Source organism: Triturus cristatus, chromosome 9 (genome assembly GCF_964204655.1).
Source record: "Triturus cristatus chromosome 9, aTriCri1.1, whole genome shotgun sequence".
NCBI classification, from domain to species: domain Eukaryota; kingdom Metazoa; phylum Chordata; class Amphibia; order Caudata; family Salamandridae; genus Triturus; species Triturus cristatus.
The window spans coordinates 906455225-906471862 of record NC_140592.1 but is presented as its reverse complement, the minus strand read 5'-3'; positions in this window follow the sequence as shown (position 1 = coordinate 906471862).

Sequence of the window (16638 nt, the reverse complement as noted above, 5' to 3'; positions counted from 1 at the left end):
TAAAGGGTTATAATACAACATTCAAGAGTAAGGTTATACAGTGTTAATGCCAAGAACACTCTCAGTAAATAGAGCAATCTAGAGACGTGAAAAATATAAACGAAATAGTCTATGTCCCAAGTGGGCAGGAAAATTGGGAGAGAAACGGATAGCATCCCTAATAGAACAGAGTAGTCTCTGGCTCACTCCCAAAATCGATGTTTATTTACATTATTTTTGCATATGAAATAAACAGAACTGCAGAATCAAGGTATGATGAAAAATATTACAGTCATCAAGGCCGGCTTTAGTGCTGGTGGCGCCCTGTGCGACAATGTTTGTTGACGCCCCCCCCCATGACCACCTCCACCACAGATTCTCTCACTAGCACCCTTTAACAGTGACCAAGTCTCCATATCCGCACCCTCTCAGATGCATTGAATTAGTTATATAGCGGCACTCATACCAGTGTAGGGTGTCCGAGCACTTTGCATCACACACACTTTACACAGAGACAATCAATCATACGTGTGTAAATCAGTGTATAGGAAATGTTACATAAGCCAAAGGACTAAAAGTGTAGGAATCACATGTCATCCATACTGGTAGGCAGTATAGTTTAAGAGTGCTTGGTGTGGAGAAGCACAAACACAGAGTCCAAAAAGAAACAGCATAGTTGGGAGTTTTCTTTAAAAATAAGAATCGATTTCTAGCCAAATTAACCCTTTTTGCAACATTAATCAATGCTCTAATAATGTATACTTTGCAGTGTGTATGCAGTTCTAGGATGAAAGTTAATAGCTCACTATCCTATATTAGGACTTTAAGTTATAAATTGCAAGTAACAAAAGGATGTCTATTTTGAAAGTAGTAACCTGCTGATCTGTTTACATCATACGCACTCTGTAATCTACTTGGTACACGTTCTTTGCAGCAGGCATATTAACCCTCTGCACTAACTTCACCTAAGTCAAAACCTCAACTATACAAAATGCTCATCTCTCTCCAGGAAGATAATTAATCACACGAGTTATCTTGACATTTATGTGAGGCCTGGTAATTTCCGGAGGAAAGAAACGCTGCAGCAGGTGCTTCAAAAGCATAATAAACTTTTAAACACGGCGCCCCCAGGAAGCCAGCACCCGGTGCGGTGGCACCGGTCGCACCGCCCTAAAGCCGGCCCTGACAGTCATAGCAAATGAGAGCACAGTCTTATAAAACACTATGTTGACTTAGAACCTATACGCCATTCCACTACCAGGGGCAGCTCCTCCATTAGAGCGGAGGAGCATCGCCCCACTTAAGCTACCCCTCAAAGATGAAAAATAAAATGGTAATACATTACCATTTTATTTTTCATCCTTCTGTCCTGATGCTCCCTTCAGGACAAGGGAGGGGCAGCTGCTGAATGACAGTAGCAGTGCAGAGGGTGGGTTGTTTGCACTTATCAAAGTGTGCATGTCTTTTTTGCTGGCCAACTTGTGGCGGCTAGCCACACATGCGCACTTTAAACCTCTAACCCAGATATTTTAAAACAGCTGGGTCAGAGTAAGTGCTGGGCTCTAATATCCTTGGGAGCGGCGAGTGAGACCGCTCCCTCCAATCAGGGTGCACTTTCACAGGGTGAGAGCAGAACTAGTATTGGTGCCCGCACTGCAGCATCTGGTTGAGAAGAGGTCCGGAGCGGAGGAAAGAAGAGGACGTCAGTTAATGTAAGCTTTATAAAAATAAAATAAATATGAGCGCCTGCACCTACCCTCCCCCTCTCCGTAGATACCAGCCACCACTGCCCACTACATGATAAAAATATTCTACCCTCTCTATGCAAATGCCATGCAGAGATTCTGGAACAAACTGGGTACATAAACAACAGCAACCTATTGTGAATTTATTATAAACGAATAGGGTACAGTGAGCTTGAAATGTGGTTACACTTTGTGATTGAGCCGGAGAAAGCTCATCGAAAACAACATAAACAAACACAATGTAAATAGACAGATAATATTCTGCATGTCTACGTGCTGAATTTCACACAGTGAGTTGTGCAGGGGAAAGAGTAGAAGTAATATTGAAAGATATGGGTGCTCTGCTCAAATTGAAGCTTAGTTGACAAGAATCAGAGAAACACACTTCTCTACATCATAGAACATTTGTTTAGAAAACAACAGAACTATATATGTGTGTGTACACGTGCATTTGGCTAATATTTCACAAAACATAAATGCACAAAAATCTTTTACAACATCACAACCATATCATTGCAATTAAATACATTATTCCACAGTCACTCCACAAGGGATAGCTCGTTAAGTACTGTTAAGTAGAGAGGACTGGGAGCCCAGGCCAAAGCATCCACTCATTTTGGAAGCATGACTCTCCTCCCAGACATTGTTATAGACTTGATTCGTTGAGTGTGTTTTTGCCAAGGCTTGACCTACCCCATCCAAGAAGGAACGCAGTGTCGGGCAGTCCCATACCATATGCATGCAATCATCAGCTGGGAGCGCACAGCACATGCAAGCTGCTTGGGCTCTGGGTGATATTCGATGCAAGTGACGCGGGAAAAGATAAACCGCATGAAGATAGTTTATTTGAATCATGCGCATACAGGAGGAAATTGCCAGCTCAAGGGGTGAGAGACAAGCTTCCCTCCAGTCATCCTCATGGAAGCGCCCCATCCAATTTACCTATATCTGTTTGAGCAGATGTATGACGATACAACGCAAACATTTACAGCGCATGCCTTTACAAAGCAGTTTTTACATCGCAACATCCATTACAACACATGATTTTATATCGCATGCCATCACAACGCATTTTTAGAAACTACATTTACAACGCATTCCATTTTAATACATAACATTACAACGCATACCATTACAACACATATTACTTGTAGGGCAACAGTAGGGTAAGTGTTGGATAGTGTAGGGGTAAAAATTACCACTCCCACTCCAGTGAGTGCAACAGTATGGTAAGTGTTGGATAGTGTAGGGGTAAAAATTACTAGCCCCACTCCAGTGAGTGAAACAGTAGGGTAAGTGTTGGACAGGGGAAAGGTAAAAATTACTATTGCCCGTTACTTACCTTATATTGTGTTGTAATTGCATGCGTTGTACTGACATGCGTTGTAGTGACATGCAATGCAATGGCTGCTTTGTAATGGCATGCGATGTAAAGGATGGTGCGTTGTAATGACTGTGTTGTAAAGGTATTGCGATGCAATGACTGCGCTGTAAAGGTTGTTTCCCGTTTGAGCAGATCGAGCCATCTGGGGCATGAACGACCAAAGATCGGTAAATCAGAACACTGGCACCATTCCCCAGGTGCCTCAGGAAGATCTTGGCTTCAAGCAGACTGTATTCAGGAAGCGGAGTGTCTGGTGAGATGTGTGGTTGAAGAGCATTCTGCAGCTGAAGGAAGCATCAAAAACTGCGAACTAGCTAGAGCATAGCAATCCTTTAGATCTTGAAAGGACATTAAGTTTCCCCTTTATACACATACCCCAAGTAAGAAATGCCAATTCGGTCCCAGAGAATAAAACCCTCCAAAGTAGTAATATGTTGGAGCCCTGTACCCTGCCTTAAAGGAGTCATCCCAGTCAAACAGCGGTCCCAACTGATGAGACGCAAGGCTGCCTTCCAGCAAGCAAGGGACACTCATGTACAGGCCGGCAGCATCAAGGGTAACCGCGCTCCATTGAACAGGTCAAGAAGGCCATCAAAGCCAACAAAATGGAGTTCCAAGCAGTAGAAAAGGTCATACCAGCCCCCAGTGAACCACTCATTAACTGGCACCAGGTGCACTGCCATTGTAATATATGTATATGTCAGACAGTCCGAGGCAATCATCAAAAGGGGATATACTTGCTGAGTGAAAAACCACCAAATGACGCCCACCAGCCTACACAAAGTTTGTAAGTTTAGAAGTCAAGGAGTGGAACCAACCACGGGGAATGGGGTAGGGATACATTCTGAAAACATATAAATAGCAGGGAATACCCACCATCTTGAACAGCGCAATTCGGCCCTAGGGATTAAGGGGTAGATTGGTCCAGCGATGCAAGTCCCAATCAAGAGCTTGAGCAAGGCCCTGAAAGTTGAGAGTCCACCCCAGGTCTGGGAGGTGTGACACGTGAATCCCGAGGTATTTAAAGGGATTTTGCCGGGTATGGACAGACAGACACCAGTCCCAGCCCCCTGCATCTCCCCTTACCTCCACCAAACTAGATTTGTCTGCATTGATTTGAAGGACCAACACAGCACCATATAGACTAAGGATCTCCAGACAGCAGGGTCCAGAGTTCGGAGGGTCTTCAAGAAGCAGGAGAATGTCATTCTCATATAACACTATACGGTCCTCAAAGCTGTCCCCCCACCTCCACCCCTGCACCCAGGCATTGCACAATATAAGGCGTGACAGAGGCTCTATTGCTAGAGAGAGCAATAGGGAGAAAGCAGAGCATCCAGCACATGCCCCACTATATGGGAAAGGGGGCACACAAGCTATCATTCACCCTGACCTGGGCTGCCGAATTGCAGTAAAGAAGGCAGACCATCTGACAGAATGCAACTCCCAGACCTGCTCCCAGAATGCTCGCATCCAGGAAGTGCCAGGAGACCATGTTGAAGGCCTTAGAGAAATCTATGAGGAGGAGGGCCTGCGCACCGTCCAAGTCCTGTATCCGAGAGAGAGACACCTGTACCCTAATAATGCAGTGGCAAGTGCTCTGACCCTGCAGGAACCCGCATTGGTCTGGGTTAATAAGATAGTGAAGAGCACGGGTCAGGCAGATCAGTGAGACCTTGGCATAAATCTTGATGTCGGCATTAATAATGGAGATGGGGAGATAGGGTGAACATTGATCCCCGGGTTGGCCCTCCTTGGGAACAACCACAATAGTGGTGCATTCCAGTTCCAGTGGGAAAAATCCCTGCTGACCCACAGCAGTGCAACAATTGAGCAAATGAGGGGCTAGAATGTCTCGGAATTGCTTATAATACTCAATGGGGTAGCCATCAGGCCATGCCGTGATGGTGGCGTCTATCTCATCAGCAGTGAGGGGTGGGTCCAATTCCCTGGATATTGAGGCAGGGACAGGCAGCAGTGGAATATTACGTAAAATGGGGTTCTCTATCTCCGGAGAGTGCTGGTGTAGAGGGTTTGATTAAAATCGGGCAGTTTCTACTGGAGAGACTGGAGGAATCCCTGACCGCAGGGACCATTCTGTATGAGACACCAGAGGTCACCAGCCGGTACAGCAACTTGCAGCATTGGTTCACCTCCTCAAGGGAGACTTGTCTCAGGTCAACTCTTGCTACAGCCAAGAGGCGGCGAGTCTCCTCCATATCGCAGCAGCACAAGACAGCCTTGAGTCGAAGTATCCTGCCCTCAAGGCCAGCCAGTCATGTGTGCTGGTGGACCTCACAGCAGTGCATATAACCTTTCAGATGAACCCTTAGGGAGGGCCTGCTGGATGCCCATGGTGTGACTGCCAATGACACAGATCCCACATTGAGTTGAAAGAAGGCCTGAAATTCCTTCTCCACAAACGTGAAACATTTAGGTGCCTCTAGGTGCCAAGCATTAAATCTCCAGGTTGTGCGTAGGGTGTGGGCCGAGTGCCACATTCCATTAAGAGAAGTGCATGATCAGAAATGCTGCATGGAAGAATTCACACAGATCAAACAGGAAGGAAATCAGCAGATGGCAACCACAGTAGATCGGTTCACGATTCTTTACCGTGAGCTGCCGACTGATTTGTGTAGGCTTGTGCTGCAGGATGCCAGGAGTACCATGCATTGCACAAGCCCATTGAGTCAGCCCAGGAGGACAAACATGCTGAGCGGGTGCATCGACCGAGGTACGAGGAAGTGGATACATTGAGACCAAGGCCAGGCATCGCGTTGAAATCTCCACTTATTACAGTAGTCCACGAGAGGAGGGTCAGAATAACGGACTGTAACATCTGAAGGGTGGATTGCAACAATGGTGGAGGAACATAGTAGGAAACAATGTTACAATGTTTGGCTGCCAAGCGACCCTCAACTCCCACATACCGCCCCTGGAGATCCCCATGGACCCGAGTGACCATCATGGGAAAGGATTTCAGTATCGATATAGCTACACCCCAGGAGCCCCCCAAAAAACAGAATGATAAACTCCATCATATCCAAATCGACAATGTAACGCACATCACAAACCCAATAGATGAGTTGTGAATGGACATCTGCAGGATTGTTTCTCTTGATATAGCGCTGTACCACTGATCACTTGATCCAGTCCAGCAGACCTTTGCTCTTCCGAGAGAATTTCACTGGGTTAGGTGTAGACATAGTGTGTAGGGAAATACACGCGCTATCAGGCTCTGCCGAAGCCATGGACACCAATATGGAATGAGGTAGGCACAATCATGATAGTATGTGAAAGAACCTAGAAGTGCTTGCCATAGACAACCCTGAAAGAAAATAGCATGGTTAGAACAACAAACACCGCCCCTAGCGGTCAACTTAACGCCCAATTCCCCGCACCCACACTTCTTCCCAGGAAGCACCTGTCATCCTTGAACAAACTACATCAATAACATAGATAGCAGGGGGCATGAGCAATTTTTGGTATCCTATGCCCTTTCAGTGAGGGCTGTGACTGAGGTGGATAGTTTAGACACTTAATGTTTATGTGGGGCAACCTCATCTTGCAGATCCACGTCTCAGCCTCAGTCACTCTGTCCGCTAACATGCGTGGATCTTGGCTCAGCAGAGAGAAGTCCACTCGGAGGCCATCAACCTTGAATTCTTCAGCCTCTCTCATGTCCTGGATAGCCTTGAGGATCACTCCCAGGTCCACAGTGGCAGGCTGCTCAGGGGTGGTCGCAGGGGCCCCCGCAGTCTCCCTGGTGTTGGATGGGTGGACAGACCATGTAGTGGTCCTTTCTTCTCTGACCCGGTGCTGGTGGGGGAGGGTTCCTGTGGCCCATTGTCGAACCACCACGGGCTGGTTACAGACTAAGGGCCAACTCAGGTGGGGCACACCAGCTTCCCACCCTGGCATCATGAGCAGTCTTCCCTCAGTGGTCGTCAATTGGCCTAGGGCTTAATCCCCCCAGATCACAGCAGCTGCAGGTTACACCCCAGTGGGCCAGTGTCCGGCTAGTCACCAATCCGGAGATGCCACAGGGATAGACAATGGCAGCAGGGTGTGAAGCAGGGGACAAAGCAGGAGGAAGGTATGTCGGTGCAGCTCATAGGCAATAGAGCCCCCCAACAGCATACATACCCCAATTGATGTCTAAAGAGAGGGCGGGACCCTGGAATAATTGCAGCTGCCACACAGAGGTCAAGGCCAGTTCACACAACCTGTGCCTCTGGCCATCAGCAATGGAAGTCCCCAATTGCAGTTGCTGGAGTGGGGTTTTCTTTAAAAATTGTATGCCCTCTCCATTTTTCATGTTTAGATTAAAATGAATAATTAATTAATAGTAATTGAACTAATTGTTTGCTGTGTGAATTGACCAACATTACTAATATAAGAAATACACGTGGGAATTGCATTTGCATGGCCTAATTAATGACGTAAACTAATTTTCGTATGCATACTAATAATAGACAATCAGAAATTGCATGATTATATATTGCTTTCGTGATGTATTCGTGATGTGTGCTTTATTAATGTGAATATAACCTGCATTAAGTGTTGCTTCTGCTAGATAAATTCACACACATATGGGTATTAGTAAGGGGATAACAGATTATTAGTCATTACCATGTATTAATTACATTTTTGTGTTTCTTTGCTTAAGTTGACCATTTGGTGGCCACAAAATGGCCGACATCCCTATCAGACGAAATTGACTTAATTTGTGAGCATCTCTGGGTGAAGTGCGCATGCGTCGCCATCAGCTGCAGTAGCCTTTGGACGACCCTAACTCAACTGTGCCACCCAAGGACACACCGGGCTTTCGGCCAGCAGCTCTGAAAGAAACAATGAAAAGATACTATTGCGTGGATTGGAACTATATCTAAAGACACATTATATGTATGGGAAAGAAGTCGAACAATTTTCAATGGACCAACAAGAATCGTTCAAAATATCATTTGTTACACTTTGGAATGTAATTTTACTATAAAAATGGTAGAATAGAGAGGATGAAAAGCGAGACCCTTCAGAAGATTTTCGATTTCCTAACGTTATGCTGAAGGAGAGGACGGTGACACTGCAGGACAGCTGTTTCCTAAGACTCTGACAGTATGAACTGATGACCAAGATTTTGACTTAGAGGGCGACTTTTAGGCAGAATAGGTAACTATGATGATCCATTTGCTTGATTAAACCAGAGACTCGAATTTCAATTATTTAGATAAAATGTAAGATTCATTACAAGAACTGTGTTGGGTCGTTATTATTTGAGAAAATGTATTTATGTAAATGATGTTATAGATTTTGTTATCACTCCAACCTGCAGCTAGTAGATTCATGGCCTATTCATGGGAGGAGTACTAAAGGTGAAGTTTAGATCTTTATGAATAGGGATATGTGAGTACTCTCTTCCATTACAGCGAGTGGAACAATCACCTCCTTGAAACAGGTTATTAGAAGGATGTATGTTGGTGTTATGGGCCCCACCAGCGAATGTAGTGATTGTGTGTGATCTATGATCTGTGACGAAGGGAGGGATTTTGCATTCCGCTCTGCATCAGTTTTTCTTGGTAGCAGAGATATGGTTTACTACTGTTTTGGTTTAGTGATCATTGCTTGTAAATAGCTTATTGATTATTGATTGGTATTGATTTATGTACTAACACTATATGTTGAGTTGCATTGAGTTATATATTGTAAGCACGGCTTCTGGGATGTAGGAAGTCGGAAGTTTGTAACAGTTCCATAGCAGAGCAGAGGTAAGCGCTGCTCTCGGGAAAGATGGAATTGTTGTTGCCCTGTAGGTACACAGGGGAAACGTGTGACAAGTGAAGTTGCATGGCGCATTGTCTGGGTTCGATTCGGCGGCATCGTCGTGTGTTGTCATTAGAAATATTCTCAGTGTGAGAGAAGCGTGTATGATAGCGAAGGTTACCTGTGAAATTTTGGTCTTTAAGTACCAGGAAACCAATTGGCATACCGATAACGCTTATCACTGAAAAGGTAGCAGGTGTTCTCTGAGCTTGTTAGAAGGACAAAGTAGAGGGAAGCGCTGCTTTGTTAACGTGTGTCATAATTCTGTAGTAGAACAGACTGTTTGCTGTTCTCGGGAAAGACAGGATTCTGTGCGTATGTACTACATTATCTTGTGTGAACGAGTGTGAATGTAAAGGCTTTCGGGTTAATTGCGAAACTCTAGGTTTATTTCTAAAATGCCAGAGAAACAATTAGCTAATGCTTGCTAGAAGGGTGAAGTAGAGGGATGTGCTACTTTATCAACGGAAGTAACGATTCCGTAGTAGGGCAGAGGTAAGCGCTGCTCTTGGGAAAGACGGAATTCTCGTGAGAAAGGTCTATTGCTATTCTTTGGTTAGTGGAGCAGACAATGGAGATGTTTTAGTGTTGTTACTAATAGAATTGTAAAAGTTGCAGTAAGAGTTCACGGAGCGGTCTTGTAAAGGAGGGGTAGACAGGAGCAGAGCTGCCGCAGCGGCTGCTGACGTCAGAACGACCGCACTGAGATTCGACAGTTGATCAGAACTGTAAAACGCTCCAGATTGGTGCGCTAGTGTAACGCCGCGCTAGGATTGGAGAAGAAACAGGGTGACGGAAACGCTCCCTATTGGTGCGTTAGTGTGAGTCGCGCTGGGATTTGAGGACTGTCACTGTCACAGAGAAAGTATAGAGTGACGTAGACGCTCTTGATTGGTGCGTTAGCGTGAAGTCGCGCTGTGAGTGGACAGAATAGCGGTACAGTTGTAAGAGACTAGCGATACACAGAAACTAAGAAAACGTATTACCAGCCACCAGATAGGGAAAAGAAATCCTGGTTTGGTAAAGTTAAAAAGTGGTTCAAGAAAGATAAACAGGTCGAAACTAGAGAAGGACAGTTAATTCCTCCACCGAAAACCCCCGCAGCTTTAATGATTGCGAAATATGGATATCATACTTGTATTTGGGTAGATAATTGGGTAAAATATACCAAGGACGATGGAGTCCTGGCATTTCCAGAACATGGTTCCTTTAATTTGGCTGTTTTAAGGAACTTGCGCCAAAAGATGACGTACTTAGAACCAAGACCTAGACCGACGCAGTTTGAGGCATTGACAGAATGGGAAGAGCATGAGCGAGAAAAGCAAAGGAATGGTAGAAGTTACAGATATCTGTTTGGCAGGTCATATGGACATGAAATGCATGATGATCGAATGAAAAGATGGAGGAATGCAAGTATGACTGAGGGTATGTTTCCTGTAATTGCGGTAGGAGAGAATTAAGGAAGAAAATGTGTAGAAAAAAGGAATAATGTGGAATCAAGAGGTTACGGAGCAAATGATTCGGATGATGATGTGTTGGATGATGTGTTTTATAAAAATCCACCACCGTACCGACCAGAACCAGAAATGTTGACACCAAATGCCCCAATGAGAAAAACATTACGAATTATCAAGCCTGAGACTATGTCACCAGATTTAGAAAAGAGAAACTCCACTAGAGAGGTATAAAAGAAATCGGAGAATAGAATAGATAGGGAAAATTCAGCGGATTTGGCCAAAACAACTCTAGAATTAACAGAGAAAATAAGAGAATTAACCAAGAATCTAGAAGCTGTAACAGTTCCAGTGACTATAGGTCCTGTAATGCCCATTTTTGAGAAGCAAAAGGATAGCGAACATTGTTTAACGGTACCATACCGGAACACCAAGGTGGTTGACAGTCAAGAACGGAGTCAAATTGAAAATCCATGGGGACCGACAGTAAATATGTTTGAACCACATGTTTCAAATAATCCCTTTATAAATCAGAATTATGCTGAAAGGAGTAGAACGACAGTAGAAACTTTGTTGGAACCCCAGGGAAATCCAGAGCAGAGTAGCGTAGAAAACCCGGTAGGACCGTCTGTGGAAGAACTGAGTGAATGGTTAAAAGGGTTGCAGAGACAAGATAAAGACTCCCAGTCAATAGATGTGGCTAAATTACGGATGGTATTGGAAGAATTGATTGTAGGGACTATTCCTGTAGAAAAATTAACATTTTATCAGGATGAGGAGCTGTTATTCCTATGCAAAAGTGTGACATGGAGAGCGAGGAGTCTGCATGAAAAACTAGGAGAAGTTGCGAATGAAATGGGTATAGATATTGATAAGGTTAAAGCCTTACAGAAACCCTATCGAGTTGATTTTACTGAAAAAGACATTGAAAATCTGAACACCACAGGACAGATATGTCAGATTAAGGACATAATCATTGTATTGAGAAAATGGGGAGATGTGGATAAATGGAGAAGTAAATGGTATAGAAAACGTAATGATGCCACAGACAGGACAGTTTCGGCATTCCCTGTTAGAGAAAAAGAAAAGGTAATGACTGAATACCCAATGAGGGAGATCCCAGGAGGAGGATATGTACATGTCCCATGGACAAGACAGGATATTCTGTCATTTACGAATGATTTTCCTCGAATACGCGAAAAGCCCGTCGAGTGGTACAGGCAGGTAGACAGATTTGTAAAATTGTCAAAGGTACTGTGGATAGATTTGAATAGTCTGTTCGATATTATAGTACCGGCAGATTTGTGGACAGAGTGAAATCTGATGATTAACTGGCCAACTCAGGAGTATCCTAGGGACCCTAAGACAGGAGCCCCGGACCCTGAGGTAATGAAAAAGTATGAACAGGTTATGGTATTTTTGAAAAACAAAGTGCCCCCTAAAGAGACAGATTGGGTTAAAATTGATCGAACACATCAGGAAGGAAAGGAATCAGTACATGCATACTATGAGAGACTAATTCAAGCTTTTAAGCAGTTCAGTGGAGATGAGAATCTGAGTGATAAGGATTTGAGTCATTTCGTATACAGATTTGTATATGGTTTACGCCCCGAAATTGGTGACATGATAAAACAGCATACAGTTGATTGGCAGAATAAGAAAATAGATGAAGTATTAAGACATGCTAAATATTTCAGTGACGAAATTGAGGCTAAACAGAGAAAATTAAAAGAGAAGGCAATGTGGGCACAAGTAAAGGTAGCTGAAAGGCAGGAAGCTCAGTTGGTTGAACAAGCAAACAACCCAGGAACTAAACCAAGATTTGGCCCAGGAAAAGGGAAAGGTAATATAGAAGAAGCTAAAAAGAAGTTCCCATGCCATAATTGCGGTAGGTTAGGGCATTGTAAATCCGAGTGTAAATACCCTCCAAGTAATAATAATGAAAATGCATCATTGAATCCGCAGGTGCAGAATGAGGTGAGTGGTCAACTGCTGGAATAGCAACAGGTGGTTACTTCACAGAATCAGGTGCCAAAACCACCCTTCCCGCAGAGCAGAAACACTCAGAAGTATAGTAATGAATCGAGATTCTCCAATGAAGAACAGGTAAATAAACCGCCGCGCGCTCGCGCCGTTTCACAGTATTGGTTGCAACGCGATGTGAGTGACTCCGAGGAAAGCTATTGACGGTGCCGAAAAGAGGAAGACGAGTGCGTACTTGGCGCAACTCTAGAAGTAGACCAGACAGGACCATTTGTAGAGGAGAAGGTTAATGATGAAAATATTACTTTCCTAGTGGATACTGGTGCTACACGATCAACTGTTAGATCAGCTGATGTTAAGAATCTTCCTCTTTCGGATGAAACAATCCAAGTGGTTGGTGTGTCCATCAGACAGTTAAAAATGTTTCTGACAGAACCAGTGAAAGTTAGTATAGGGAAATTTACAGAGATGCACCGCTTTGTTGTGTGTGACACCAGTCCAGTGAATTTATTAGGTAGGGACCTGTTGTGCAAGATGAATTGCACTATATTCTGTACTCCAGACGGAATAGCATTTGAAACACCAGATGAGGATGTGCTGTATAAAATGACTATAGCCAACAGAGAAAATTAGGTAACTGAGACTTATGCAATATTCAACCCTGATGAATCTAAAGAACTAAAACAATCAGTGAAGGCAGAAGTGTGGGATTTTACTGGAGAAGATGTAGTGTTAATGAGAAATGTAGATCCAGTCAAAATAACTGTGAAGGAAGGAATGAGCTATCCAAATGTCCCACAGTACAGATTGACACCGGAGATAATTGAAGGGGTTACTCCGATAATTGAGAAAATGATCAAGCAAGGAATCCTAAGAGAAATTATGAGTAGTCCATGTAATTCGCCGATAATGGGATTGAAAAAGCCTAATGGGAAATTCAGGATAGTGCAAGATTTGAGAAAGGTAAACAAAATTGTGGTATCATGCTATCCTATTGTGCCAAACCCATCAGTAATTCTCTACCAGATTCCCCATGATGCGGAATGGTATACAGTAATTGATCTATGTCATGCTTTCTTTTCTATTCCATTGCACCATGACAGTCAGCCAATTTTTGCATTTTGGTTTGGAGAGCGGATTTTGGCTTGGTGCCGAATCCCACAGGGGTATACAGAGAGCCCCTCAATGACTTTGGAAAGTCTGCAAATGCCTGAAAGTTCAGTACTAGTGCAATATATCGACGACCTTTTGGTGGCGTCGAAAACACGTGAAGCTTGCGAGGAAGACACAATAGCACTACTGAATCATTTGGCAGACGGAGGATTGAAAGTGTCACCAGCAAAATTACAGTATTGTAAGAAATAAGTACAGTATTTGGGACATAAAATTGAGAAAGGTCTGAGAAAAATAACAATAGACAGAATCAGAATTATAAAAGGAATGAGAGCCCCCATGACCCAAAGAGAGGTGAGAATGTTTCTGGGAATGGTGGGGTACTGCCGTCAGTGGATTAGCAATTTTTCCCTGATTGCAAAACCCTTGGTATGACTAACAAGGAGTGATGTAAAAGATCCCCTTGAATTGAACAAGGAAGAATTGGCAGCATTCAAAAGATTGAAAGAGGGTTTGTGTGAAGCACCAGCACTGGGTATGCCTGACTATGAGAAAGAGTTTGAGTTATATTGCAGTGAGAGAAATGGATGTGCACTCTCTGTTGATGCAGAAGCATGGTAGGATGAGGAGACCCATTGCATATTTTTCCTCAATGCTTGACCCAGTGGCTGCAGCTTTACCTGGGTGTCTGAAAGCAGTGGCTGCAACATGTCGAAGTTTGGAGCAGAGTGAAGGTATTGTGATGGGGTATCCGTTGAAAGTGTTTGTACCTCATGATGTGGCGATTCTTTTGACAAGGAGTTGTACTCAGTATATGACACATAGTCGGCTGACTAAGTATGAGAAGGTCATATTAGGTGCAACAAATGTGAGCCTTGCGAGATGTGTGAATGTGAATCCTGCAACATTGTTACCTGATGCTGAGAATGTGGAAGTGAGAGATGAAGCAGATCATGATTGTTTGGATGTGCTTGAGTATTGCACAAAGCCACGACCAGATATAAAAGATGTACCTTTGCCAGAGAGTGATTTTGTGTTGTTTGTTGATGGGTCATGTTTGAGAACGGATGAAGGAGTGCTAAGCGCAGCATATGCAGTATGCACGGGTGCAGCAGTAATGGAAGAATCTTATTTGAAAGGAGTGAGGTCAGCCCAAGTAGCTGAACTTGTTGCTTTGACCAAAGCATATAAAATTGGGAAAAGTGTGAGAGTGACTGTGATAACTGACAGCCAGTATGGCTTCATGGTCATCCATGATTTCGGCCAGCTTTGGCTGCAAAGAGGTTTCCTGACCTCAAGTGGAACCCCTATAAAGAATGCAGAATTGGTTGGAAAGTTGATTGAGGCGATACAGCTGCCTAAACAATTGGCTGTGGTAAAATGTGCTGCCCATAGTCAAGGTAGTGATTACATCACTACTGGAAACAGGTATGCGAATGATATGGCACAGTATTGTGCACGGAACCAGAATTCGGTCAATCGGGCCAAGGAGAGAGAAATGTCTTCTTGCTCAGTAATGTTTACTAACACAGTAGGAACTTGGGAAGAAGTGAGACAATTGCAGGAAGAGTCAGGAAATGAGGAAATTAAACAGTGGATAAAAGCAGGGTGTGCACCAAGAGAGAAGGACCGTGTGTGGGTCTATCGAGATGGAAGACCAGTAATGCCTGATAGCATGATGTCTACCATGGCACGGATGTATCATGGCCAGGGACACATAGGGAGAGACGCCATGATAAGGTCTTTTAAGCAGACCTGGTACAATCCAAAATTCAGACTTGTAGCAGAAAGTCTATGTCAGAGATGCCTGATATGTCAGCAATACAATCCTGTAAGAAAGACAGTGGTGAGTCTAGGAACCATAGGCCGAGAAGGTGGACCTTTCACCAGATTGCAGGTTGACTTTATTGAAATGCCTCCGTGTAACAGACTGAGGTATGTTCTGGTTGTAGTTTGCCTATTCTCCAGGTGGGTGGAAGCATTCCCAACAAGAAGAAATGATGGGATGACAGTGGCAAAGCTACTTTTGAGAGAATTCATCCCCAGGTTTGGGTTCCCAGTGACTCTTGAATCAGACAGAGGAGGACATTTTCATAATCAGATTGTAAAATTGATTTGTGAAGCATTGAATGTACAACAGAAACTACATTGTGCCTACCGACCAGAGGCTTCTGGTGTGGTTGAACAGATGAATGGTACAATCAAAAACAGAATTGGGAAAATGTGTTTAGCCACTGGTATGAAATGGCCTGATGTCTTGCCTCTTGTTTTAATGACCATTAGAGCAACACCAGACAGAACCACAGGGTTAAGTCCTCATGAAATAGTCATGGGACGAGCGATGAGGCATGTTTACATTCCAGTCAACAAGCTGATGACAATAACTGATGACATGGTGTTGGAATACTGTAAAGGCCTGGCTGACGCAGTTCATTCTGTGTTTCATCAGGTTGGAGAGGATGCCACCACTTTTGAAAGGAAGCCAGCCCATGATCTGAGCCCAGGAGACTGGGTAAGGATAAAAGTCCACAGAAGAAGAAATTGTTTGGTTCCAAGGTGGGGAAAACCAAGACAAGTCATTCTGACCACAACAACAGCTGTGAAGTGTGCTGGAGTGAAAAACTGGATCCATGCCAGCCATACTTTGAGGATACCGAATTCAGTTGACAGCAAAGGAAAAGAGTACTATGACGAATCAGAGTCAAGTACTGAATCAGATAACGAAGAGCCAAGAACACAAGAAAATCCTGAAAGAGGGCAAAAAGAACCTGATCAAATATTAGTCCCCAGAAGTATCTCTCTGAGAAGACGATTGCAGATTTCTGATATCAGTTCAGATTCTGAAGACGAACAAGGGAGACAAGGTCCCAGAAAAGAACACAGAAAGAAAAAAGGAAAAGACAACGAAGAAGCAGTAAAAGAAATCCGAGAAAAGGAAGTTGCAGATGAAAGACCAAGAGAAATTCCACCCGAAATAATAGATCAAAGTGAAACAGGGACAGGTACAGAGAGAGAGGGACAGATTGTGGAAGACCCCCGAGGAGGTGTAGGGAACTGCAACATCCAGCTAGGTGAAGGGACAAGTAGCCAGCAGGAAGATTGCGTGTCGGAGACCCGAGGATGGACAGAAGTAGGGAAAGCAGTGGTGGAAAAAGAAGTT